Raw genomic sequence first — 12,490 nt, forward strand, 5'->3', positions numbered from 1 at the left:
TCAAAGCCTATGACGATGCGAAGCGTTCATCCAAAGGAGCTGTGGTACTACCAATCCGAGTGGGCCCTGTGGTAAAGCACATCATTTGTCAGGTTCTGGACCTTCCTCTACCATACAATCTATTGTTAGGAAGACCTTGGATACATGCCATGCAAGCCGTTCCATCTACCTACCATCAATGTATCAAGTTCCCACATAATGGTGTAGAGATCACAATCCTGGGTGATGCAAATCCCTTTGCATATTGCCATAATATCAACCATCAACTAGAGATTACTGTCCCTAATAATAGAGAAGCCATTTCCTCCACATCATATATCAGTCCCACCTCTCTTGCCAGTTCAAACACCACTATACCCAAGCAAGAAAAGCTTAAGATGAAGATCACAGAGGAAGGTCCTGGGGAATATAAGTTAAGTCAACTCTTTTGTGTGGGACAAATGCCCACTTCTCCTAGAACACATGGTAAACCACAACAGGTACTCCAGCTACCACTAAACATACTAGCATGTGCTTTAACGCCTTTCGTTCTTGGAAAGAGTCAAGAGGAAGAAACGCAAGATGAGGACTTGGCGGAATGGATCTATAAGGATCCCATCACCACTGACATCCCTCGAGTTATACTTCCTACGGATCAGTATGGCAAAGGTCTCCTCATTATGCAAAGAATGGGGTATGATGGTCAGAGTGCTTTGGGATATTGCAAACAAGGACGACATGAACCTCTACTACCAGAATTAAAGCCCAAAGGTAATACAGGCTTAGGCTTTGAAAAAGAAATCTTTCCTAAACTCAAATTCAAAGGAAAACCCAGCAAACCATTTTGTCCACCTACGACAAAGCGGACACCTTTCATAATCAAAGCACCCTCAAGCACCATCCCAATTGCCCCATCGAGGCTCAAAACCCCAACACAACTATCCCCAATACCACTCATCCCACCAAACGAACTCGTAATCCCATCAGCGGCACCATCAGTAGCAGCAACTATATCACAACCCACAGCAACATCTATGGCACCAACAGTTCCAGCAGAAACCACTGAGTCAGTCTTACCGATACTCCCTATACTAGATTCCTTGATCCCCATCAAACTTCCTGCAGCACCAATCATTACAAAGGTACATCAACCAATCACACCTGCAGTATTTAACTCAAAAGACATCCCAGTATGGTATAGTAATCGGATGCTGGAAAGTGACTCAGAGACCGACTCACATGAATGGGAATTTGATTCCGTGCAACTTAACACTTCAGATGAGGAAGACACATCACCGCCTCCACCCCGCAAAGATATCCCTGTTTACGGAGAAGCACAGATAAAGACCACTTGAGTTCCTGAACTGGAAACATCTTCCACAAACCCTACGTCTCATCCTATGCCTGATTCTGATAGGGAGAGTACCATTAACGACCTTCACCATAACATCTTAACCCTCACTGATACATCTAACACACTTAACCTAATCGATGAAGTAATGCCCATTATCCACCCTGAACTCATCGAATGGAACCAACCAAATCCACCATGTCTTGACTTCTTCCAAAATGATGAGGCCATCATTGACTTTTTGGAATTAAGAGATAACCTACCAAGCGGGGATCACAAAGCCGGATTCACCATTGAACTTAATAGCGCAGCATACTTCGGGGTGGATGCCAAACCTTTCAGCTACAAAAATATAACATTAAAACATGGATCTTCTAGTGAAAACCATACTGTGGCACTATTTGATCTGACAAAAGTAAAAAGAAAGAGCGTATCCAATGGTGAAAACCTCTCTGAGGTGCCTGAGGATGAAGGGTTTGACATTCTCCCTGATAGTACACAATAGGAACGATCAACGATTCTCATCGAGGAAACCAAAGAATACAATGTGGGGACTCCTGCAAATCCTCATCTCGTACATCTGGCATCTCTTCTCACTCTAGAGGAACAGCCTAAGTTTATAGAGTTCTTCCAGAAGCGTCAGATCAACTTTACATGGTCATATGCAGACATGCCTGGGCTTGATCCTAATTTAGTCATGCATCACCTCACCGTAGCAGAAGGAGCTAAACCTGTCAAGCAGAAGCTTCGTAAGATGCATCCTCAAATTGCAGTGCTAGTCAAAACAGAACTCAAGAAACTCCTAGATGTTGGTTTCATTAGACCAATTGATTATGCAGAATGGATCTCCAATATTGTGCCTGTCGGCAAACCAAAAGGGGGCATCTGCATTTGTACTGACTTCAGAGATCTAAATAAGGCATGTCCTAAGGATGACTTCCCCTTACCAAATATCGACATCATAGTGGATCTGACAGCAGGACACGCCATGCTTTCACTCATGGATGGCTTTTCAGGATATAATCAGATAAAGATCGCACTAGAAGATCAACATAAGACAACCTTCACATGTCCATGGGGCACATATTGCTGGAATGTAATGCCTTTTGGTCTCAAGAATGCAGGGGAAACCTATCAAAGGGAAATGACCACCATCTTCCATGACATGATGCATACTATGATGGAAGATTATGTTGATGACTTACTAGCAAAATCACTCACCAAAGATGGGCATCTCCACATCTTAGATAAAATCTTTGATCGACTGGAACAATACCGTGTTCGAATCAACCCAAAGAAATGTGTCTTTGGAGTAACCTCCAGGAAACTTCTAGGGTACATCGTCTCAAGCAAAGGCATTGAGGTCGATCCAGCAAAAGTTAAGGCAATCATGGACATGCCACCACCAAAGAATATCAGTCAGCTAAGGACACTACAAGGGCGACTTCAATCCATCCGAAGATTCATTGCACAATTGGCTGATAAGTGTCACCCATTTACACATCTGCTACACAAGAACATCCGCTTTCAATGGGATGCCCGATGCCAGCAAGCATTTTAGATGCTTAAAGACTATCTCATGAATCCACCATTGCTGATGCCACCAGATCCAAGTAGACCATTGTTACTTTATATCTCAGCAACAAGTACAGCATTGGGTGTACTAATGGAACAACATAATGTAGAAGGAAAAGAGTGTGTTGTTTACTACATCTCTCGCACAGTGGTGGGCTATGAACTCAATTACACACCTATTGAGTGAGCTTGCCTAGCAGTAATCCTAGAAGCCACTAAACTGAGGCACTATCTATTAACACACAAAGTACAACTCATTGCAAAGATTGATCCACTCAAGTATTTACTCAGCAAAGCAGCATTGACAGGTCGCTTAGCCAAATGGGTGATGATCCTAAGTGAATTTGACATTGAATATGTAGACCGTAAAGCTATCAAAGGCCAAGTTATTGCAGATCAGTTGGCCGATGCACCACTCATAGGCGATTATCCTCTCATTTCCAATTTTCCAGATGAAGAGATATTCATGATCACAATAGCACAACCATGGAAACTATATTTTGATGGTTCATACACTAGGCACGGCTCGGGGGTAGGCATTCTGTTTATCACACCTCAAGGTGATAGCATCCCGAAGTCTTATAGGCTCACATTTCCATGCACAAACAACATAGCAGAATATGAGGCCTTGATCACAGGACTCAGGCTAGCCGTACAATGGAAATTACAAGAACTGCAAGTATATGGCGACTCACAACTGGTCATTCGACAAGCAACCGATGAATATCAGACCAAAGATGATAAACTCATGCCATATAAGAAAATGGTGGACACTCTAAAAACATCATTTACTACTATCACTTTTGAGCAGATACCAAGAGATCAGAATCGAGCTGCTGACGCTATGGCTACCATCGCATCTCTCCTAGATCTTCCACAAAATTCAACATGCTATGAGTTCTTGGTAGAATAGCTTTGGATCCCCGCTTATGATATCCCTGAATCTGAAATGATATGTCGCCTTGTCAGGTTCTGAATCCCCATGGTACGGTGAGTTCTACACCTATCTTTGCGATCACACCCTTCCTCCCAACCAATCAAATAACCAATGAAAAACCTTCATTCGCCAAACTGCTTGATATACCATTATTGCTGACACCATATACCGACGCGGTCTTGATGGTACTCTCTTTCGATGTCTGGAACAAGATGAGATAACAAAGGCTATGGAAGAGGTACATGAAGGAATTTGTGGGACTCATTCAAGTGGTCCATCACTAGCCAAGAAACTCCTGCGAGCTGGATATTATTGGCCATCTATGGAAAAAGATTCTTACTACTTTGTCAGGAAGTGCAAGAAATGCCAAGTTCACAGCGACCTGATACATGCACCAGCACAGGAATTGCAACCAATCACAACACCATGGCCTTTTTGTCAATGGGGCCTTGACCTTGTGGGTAAAATCCATCCATCTTCATCCAATGGCCATAAATTCATTATTACCGCCACCGAATATTTCACCAAGTGGATCGAAGCTGTTCCACTTACCCAAGTCACTGGCAAGCAGATCACCTCATTCATCCTTAACTACATCATCTGTCAGTATGGTGTGCCCATGTCCATCATCACAGATAACAGTCTTCCGTTCAAAAATCAGGATGTCCGTGAACTTTGTGAGAAATTTCATATCCAACACCGCTTTTCCACTCCCTATTACCCACAAGGCAATGGTCAGGCCGAAGCATCCAATAAAAACATATTGAGGATACTAAAGAAGACAGTCAATGATGCCGACCGTGATTGGCATGTTCAACTAAATCCAGCGCTATGGGCATATCGAACTAGCATTCGAACCTCTACAGGTGCAACTCCTTATTCATTGGTCTATGGTGCAAAAGCTATCTTACCTATTGAAGTCGAGATCCCATCACTACGGGTTTTCTTGCACAATCTCATCGATGATGAAGCATACAGAGTATCCCATCTTCAAGACTTGGAGCTACTTGATGAGAAGCGACAAGCTACATACAACCATCTCAAAGCCTATCAGCAGTGCATGAGCAGAAGCTAGAATCACTGAGTTAGACCTCCTACATTTGAGGTAGTGATCTTGTTCTATGAGAGAATCCTCGCAACCAACCAAACCGAGAACATCAAGGCAAGTTCGAATCAAACTGGCTAGGCCCATATGTTGTCACTGCTGTCTTCGGGTTTGGGGCATATCAGTTGGCTACATCAGAAGGTGAACTGCTTGCAGATCCAATCAATAGCATGCACCTCAAACGGTTTTATACCTAAGCTGTACAGAGCATCAGGCTCCCCTGTATACCAGAAAATACCAAAAACATTCAGAAAAATGTCTTGAAGAAAATACAAAAACATTCACAAAAGTAAAGAAAAATCATGCATCCAAACGGTGAACAACCACTCTGGTGGCACCTTGGGTAAGCGCGATGGTGAAAACCTGGCAAACAGGCGCTACTCGTAAAGGCTATGGCTTCAGTATCTTTCAGGCTTGTTGCAATCACACCTACTTCATACATACATCCATCCATCCAAAACCATGGCTTGTTATTTCTCTGCAATTAAGATAGTACTTCATGCGTCTAAGCATCCCGCTTTTTCATAGTCATGTCTAAAACTGGGGGCAATGCCTTTAGCCTATTGAGGGAAGTGGATTCTACATTGTCTTATGATTCATTAAAGTTCTTCATTCAAAAATGTCTCATCAAAAAAAACCAAAAACATTGGAAAACGTCACAAAAAATACCAAAAACATTCAAAACAATTCAAAATCCAAAAACATCAACAAAATCATTGAAAAAAATCCACACAAAAACATGGCAACACTTTGTACATACTCATCCATGCAGATACCAAAACAAGCATTGACAAAATACTCACACGATGATCATCTACCAATCGACCACACAATCCACATCAACACTCAAAAACTGTCTTCAACAAGGATGCATCCTTCCTTACCCAAACAAAGACAAAGTGACGTTTTCTTTGACAAGAAAATTATGTTAAGCTATCAAATACTTGGTTGATTTGTGAGTACAATCATTCATTTATCTATATCAGGATCTTTCAACATTATTTTGTATCAGTTGTGCATTATTTCCGATGAAGTTCTAGGGCATGTACTAATGGTGTCTATGTGGGAAGTTCACCAAGCTACGTGATCTTATACAAAATGCAGTCATAGATCACTACGGCTTGCTGACTACAGTGTATACCTCAACCATATGGGCACGAACCATTACCAAGGATCCATATTCTTTATTCTTTATGTATATATTGTTTGTTTGCAGGTACAATGCTCTTCCTTTGGTTCCTCCTACCTCATCCAAACTAGATAAAGGTTTTTATCTCTTAGTACGGTATGCACTTGTCTCAGGATATGATCAGCCTAAGATCAAGGAGGACGATCCAAGTCACGCATGAATGGAGATAATCCTTGTCTGTTCCGCAAACAATACTCTGGTCGACTTGACCCTTATATCAAGTCGTTTGTATTAACTTGCTATATAAAATTCATGAAAGGAATACTCAGGTCATCTTGAATCATTATGTCAAGATGCTTGTATTCTCTTCCAATATTTTAAAGCTCAATGATGAAAATAGAGCACTATGGATCGTCATTTCATCTCATCTATTTATATATTGCATTCTATTGCATATCACCCATCCGTTCGCTCATTCATATATAGGCTTTATATGCAAAATGTAAAAATTAAGCTGGTCTTGGATACAATCACGATCGAGTACTCTGATACATCATCAATACATCATGCAAAGTCTTATACAACCTTGCATTCCTCATGCTCATATCATCCTCACATTTAGTTGCATCTTGCATTAAACATTCATATCATTTTTAAACTTTGCATATAGTTTTCATTAATCATTTGCATCATTGCATCAATCATAAATAAGTAGATTTATTCGTGGAAGTAAAGTTGTCTTTGATTATCTTAAGTCCTCTACTAAGCATTCATATAGTGTTGATTATCCATCATCATTTTGTTATCCTTTATCATTTATTATGGTATACATTCATTTATCCATTTAGTGAAAAAGTGCATTCATTCATCCATTAATTAAGTATCCTATTATGCTCATTTTAGGATTCATTCACATTTGCATTCATTTATCCTCTTTTTAATTGCATTAAGGTGTAGTTATTAAAAACATTAGTTATAGTATCATCACATTATCGTTTGTACTTAAATCATTTTAGAATCATAAAATCCATTTGTTTACAAAACATTGGTTCTTAACATTTATATCCATTAACCATATGCATTCATTTAACACATTATCATATAAACATTTGTACTTTACATTTTGTTTATCCATATTACATTCATTTCACACATTATCATATAAACATAGGTTCATAACATTTTTTATCCATATTGCATTCATTTAACAAAACATCTAGATGCATATCCATACATAAACATCATTCATTCAACCATCGCATTTAACATCATCACATAAAGCATCTCATCATTATATCAAAATAGGAAACACCACAATCTTGTTCATCTATTATCATAAGCATACATCATCATCATGGCATTACATACATACAACATTACATCAAAAATCAAACAAATCATACATATGTAAGCCTGCATTCATATGTCAGTATCATCATCAAAACATGCATATAAGGCACATCTCATCAATGCATACATGTATACATAGCTATCTAAGCAATAAACTCATCATCCTGCATAAACATCCATACATAATCAAATGCATATCATCAAAATATGGGATCTCCTCATATATATCATCTCATATATCAGAATACAATGAAGTCTACAAAATCGGCTACCAAGAGCCATCCAAGATACAGTCCAAAAAATAGACAATGATACAATACATATATGCATGTAAAAAAAAATGCTCTCTCAAATGCCGCTCTGGCCAGATGCTGTCCCAACACCTCCCCCTACTCCACCACTGGTGCCTGCACCACCTGATCCATCTCTCCATGGAGGCCTCATCGAGCCCACACTCCCTCCTGCATCCCCTGATCTCTCTCGCCTCAAAGGACCCATTACACCCCCACTGCTCTGCATCCTCTGTGATCGCTCTGATCGAGTCTTCCGCATCTACGTATAACTGAGAGCTCGCTGACTCACTGGCACCACCTGCTCATACAAACCCCGCCAGTACTCTATCTCAGCTTGTGCTCGCCCAAACTGCCTCATAACCTCCCCTGTAGGCCCCTGTGCTCCTACTCTAGCCCAGACCCTCTCCTGCAGCTCCACCAATCTCTCCACTGTAGTATCTCTCTCCTGCAGCACCACCGTCAGCTCCGACTCCCGTGCAAATAGCTGCACATCCCTAGCTACCACCTCTGCCTCCAAATCCTCTATCCGCGTCTGCAAGCGCACTATAATGTGATCCCGTAGATCTCCAGTGGCTCCCTCCCCGGTGTCCATCGCTGCCTCCCCTACACCTCCCTCTCCAGTAGTCCCCTCCCCTCTATCCATCGGGATCTCCCTCTCCATCCCTCTCCCACTTAGCTAAACTCCTCTGAGTATCAGTCGCCCCTGTGAGATCTGTAGAGGCAGTCCACCTCTCCCTCTCCGCTGACTCCGTATCCCCAATCCTCCTCCACCTCTTGCTCCACCACCTCCACCACCTCCTCCATCTCCTCCTCCACCACCCCCTCCATCTCCTCCTTCTCCTCCATCTCCTCACCCTCCTACCCTCCTCCGTCTCCATCCCCTCTCATCCTCAAATGCTGGGATTGGCTCTGCTAGATCCGATATCCGTCGGATCGGGTGCACCGCCCGACACTGCATGTACTCATCTGTAACCCCTACATCAACGACCCTCGGTCGTAGGTCCCATGGCCTCGCCTACAGTGTCCGAAACTTTGCTAGTGCCTGATCATAAGGTAGCACTGGACCCCATGCATACCTCTCCCGAATCACCCGTGAATACTCTCTGGGTCCACTAGGCAATCCTTGCTGCCATCCAAACTGCCTCATCACCCTCCCAGGCACCTGTCTCTCCACATGATAGGAGGTCCTCCCAATGAGGAATCGGGTCATGAAGACATAAGGTAGTGCCTCTGCATCATCATCCCATGGCTCACACTCCAAGTATGGCCGCCATATCACTGCATCTAGGTCATCCAATGCCTGCCGCCACCACTCTAACTTCTTTGAGTGGGGCTGACTCATCATACCACTGTATATAAACATGTACGGCTGATCCACCGCATGGAATCTCAGCCTCACCGGTCGTGTCACTGGTAGGTGCTCCCAAGCCCAAATGTGTAGCAGCGTCATGCCCACTGCTAAAGAACCTCTCCCTCAGTACACTACCTCATGGAGCTCATGATACATATGCGCTAGCACGCACGACCCCCATGCAAATCGGGTCCCCTCGGTCATCATCATCTCGATAACCTATCCCCATCCCACCGCCAACCCATGTGACTTCCTGTCTGGACACAGCAGTCCTCCCATAATCCCTGACAAAACTGCTGGAAGTGGCTCATATAGTGCCGCTATATCCTCCCAAGCAATGGAGCCATCATCAATAAATACATCATCATCAAATATCCTCTGCACTGCCACAGTCCCCCAAGATCTATCGTACGTGACTAGCTCTCCTCGAATCAGAATCCGTAAGATGCACCACACATCCTCCAAGGTCACGGTCATCTCCCCTGAGCCAAATGAAAGGTGCACGTCTCGCTGTGCCACCGCTCTGCTAGTGCTGTGATCAATCCGTGATTCATACAAATCACGGGCATATGCATCACCTCATAAAGACCCGTCGCTGCAATACAATCAATCTCTGCCTGGGTCAATCGGTCCCGCAACCCCTGTGTCGCAGGATGATGCTCACGTAACTGCAACATGCGCAGATCCTCTTGCACATGCACATTCATCAACCCCCATCAGTTGTTTTGTTTTCAAACTTTCTTAAGTTTAAACCTAGACTATCAGTAAATACTTTGATCAAGTATCTTCGGGTCTCAATAGGTAAACAATCATGGCCACCTAGACTTCAACGGGCATTTATCCTAACAAATGACTTAAGTCTCATAAGGCTGCTATGGTTCAAAACAACTCCCACTTCACCTTGTAATCCATCAATCATTGACATTGGGAGATTTTTCTTCATCCAAACTGGGGCATCTTTTTATCCTAAAGCAAAAGCGTTATTTTACCAACAACAGCGCTAATTTACAAACAATAGCGCTACAACTATAACAACAGCGCTCAATCAGCTCTACCATAGCGCTACAACTACGAAAGCGCTAAATCAACTACACAATAGCTCTACTTCATAGCAATAGCGCTCAATTAACCCAGCAATAGCGCTACTTGACCAATAGCGCTAAAACTTACATATAGTAGCACTAATTCAATGCAAAAGCGCTCAAACAAAGGCACAATAGCGCCATTGTGGCACAATAGCGCTAATTAATGGAGCAAAAGCGCCAAAACCAAAGTTCCAACGCTCTTGCTCCGACTTGACTTGGACTCAGCTAAAAACCTAGCAAAAATGCACAAAAATTGAGTTTTCGAATTTGCGTACCACTGGTCCGTAGTCATCTGGGCACTGGAACCGTCGGACTCGCTCGAATCTGTGCTCAGTGATCGAAATCGGCATCATAGCTACTCCTTGCTCCTCCAAACGTCACTATCAGAGCTCTCATTTTCAAATGGTCGCGGTCACAAATGATCATGTTTTCACCCCTTTTACCCCATTTATACCCTTCGTGGTCACCGTAACTTCCCCCCTACTCATCGCCGTGGTCCCCGTGAACTTCCCAAGCCCCCCATTTCTCCATGTTTCTCCCGTTTTCTTCTATTTTTCACCTGTATGGCTAACTTTTTCTCTTCTAGCACCCTGCCAATTTTCGTTCTTTTTCGAGAGATCGCTTGATTTTTCGAAAATTTTCGGCCCATCTCTCGAGGGGGCATACCACCCATTAAATTCACATTTTATGGGGCATTTCTTCACACCTATTTTTCTTTCTTTGAAACGACGCGATAAACCACACCATCTCAAACAGGGGCAAATGTAGTCACACAAATCTGTCCAGCTTAATTAAATAAATATTTACTATTTATTTGATTAAAAATCCACTAGCCATCAATTAATTAAATTAATATTTAATTAATTCATCCCCAAACATTCTTCTATTAATTAAAAAAATTATTCAATTTATTTTAATTAATTCATTAAATCAAATTCAAATCAATTAAATAAATAAAATCTATTTATTTAATTAAATCCCCTTTTCCTCTTTTAAATAAATTAAATAAAACATTTATTTAAATCATTATCCCCCCCCCACGTGCATTTTCCTACAAATGCAACTTGCACACATTTATTGAAATAAATAAATTTTTATTTTAATAAAATCCTATTTTCCCTCACCCACTAAATCCACTTGCAAAATCTAATCCCCTTCTAGATTCTTCTAAACCCCTTCCTAATTAGCGTAATCCATCCCCTAATTATTGTCACATTCCTAAGCAAAATGGAGTCACTTCTCAAAGACTCCAAAGTCTTTGAAAAACATTTAATGCTTTGTGTGTTCAACAAATTAACCCCCAAAGTCTTCCAAGACCACTAATGGCTCTTACATGACCATTTATGGCTCTTATATAACCATTTATGGTTATTTCAAACTTGTCCCCCCAAACATTTATTGTTTTGACCATATTTATCCATTTCACATTTGCACAAGAGTTTATCCATTGGATAAAAGCTTTATTCTTTGAATAAAGATTTTATTCATTCAACCAACCTTGACTCTAAAATCCTAGGGTCATATCAGGCATTTAATGCATATTCCCTCTCCTTCCAACCTATCTCACATTGACACTTGTCATCCTGGGATTGGGTTGAAAGCCCTCACATGGATTTGAATTCATTCAATCCTGACCCTTGTTAAGATTGCTCAATCTCAACCATCCATTGCTCCATTTTTTCTATAAATAGAGCCCATTTCTTCATAATCCAGATCCTGAAAACTTGTATGCATCTAAGCTATAGACATTTTAGAGAGCATTTTTAGCATAATCATCTAATACCTTGTTATTTTGGTTAAAATATATCATTTTAGCATAAATAGCATAGCATTAGCTTCTCATTTCATATTCGAAGTTCAATATTACAATCTCAATCCTCCATAAGCATCCATAGTGCAAAAAGCTGCTGAGAGCTACACTATTTTGGAACTTGGAGAGGAGAGGAACAAGGGAGAAAGGACCAAAACCATGCTAAGAGGCATTTGGAGATGCCTCATTATCTTTGCTTCTTTAGTTAGATATATTAGCATGTTTTTAGTATCTCTCTTGGTATGCCTTTTTAGATTAGTTTTTGATTGACTAACACTAACAATCTAATGGTTTTGTGTCGTTTTGTGTTGTTGATCATTCACTAACCTTGTGCCATTTAGGAAGGCATCACCAACAATATCCCACTTGGAGACTGATCCTAGATGACACTGCTGCACTTGCAGCTCCCACTGGATAAAACACCTGGACTTGACTGTTCCTTAATTCCATGATTTTCAGTCAAGAAGGCCAATAGAAACTAGTGACAAAATCAACTTCTCCTATGTGACTACCTTCATGAACATA

This window comes from Cryptomeria japonica, chromosome 4 (assembly GCF_030272615.1).
Source record: "Cryptomeria japonica chromosome 4, Sugi_1.0, whole genome shotgun sequence".
NCBI classification, from domain to species: Eukaryota; Viridiplantae; Streptophyta; class Pinopsida; order Cupressales; family Cupressaceae; genus Cryptomeria; species Cryptomeria japonica.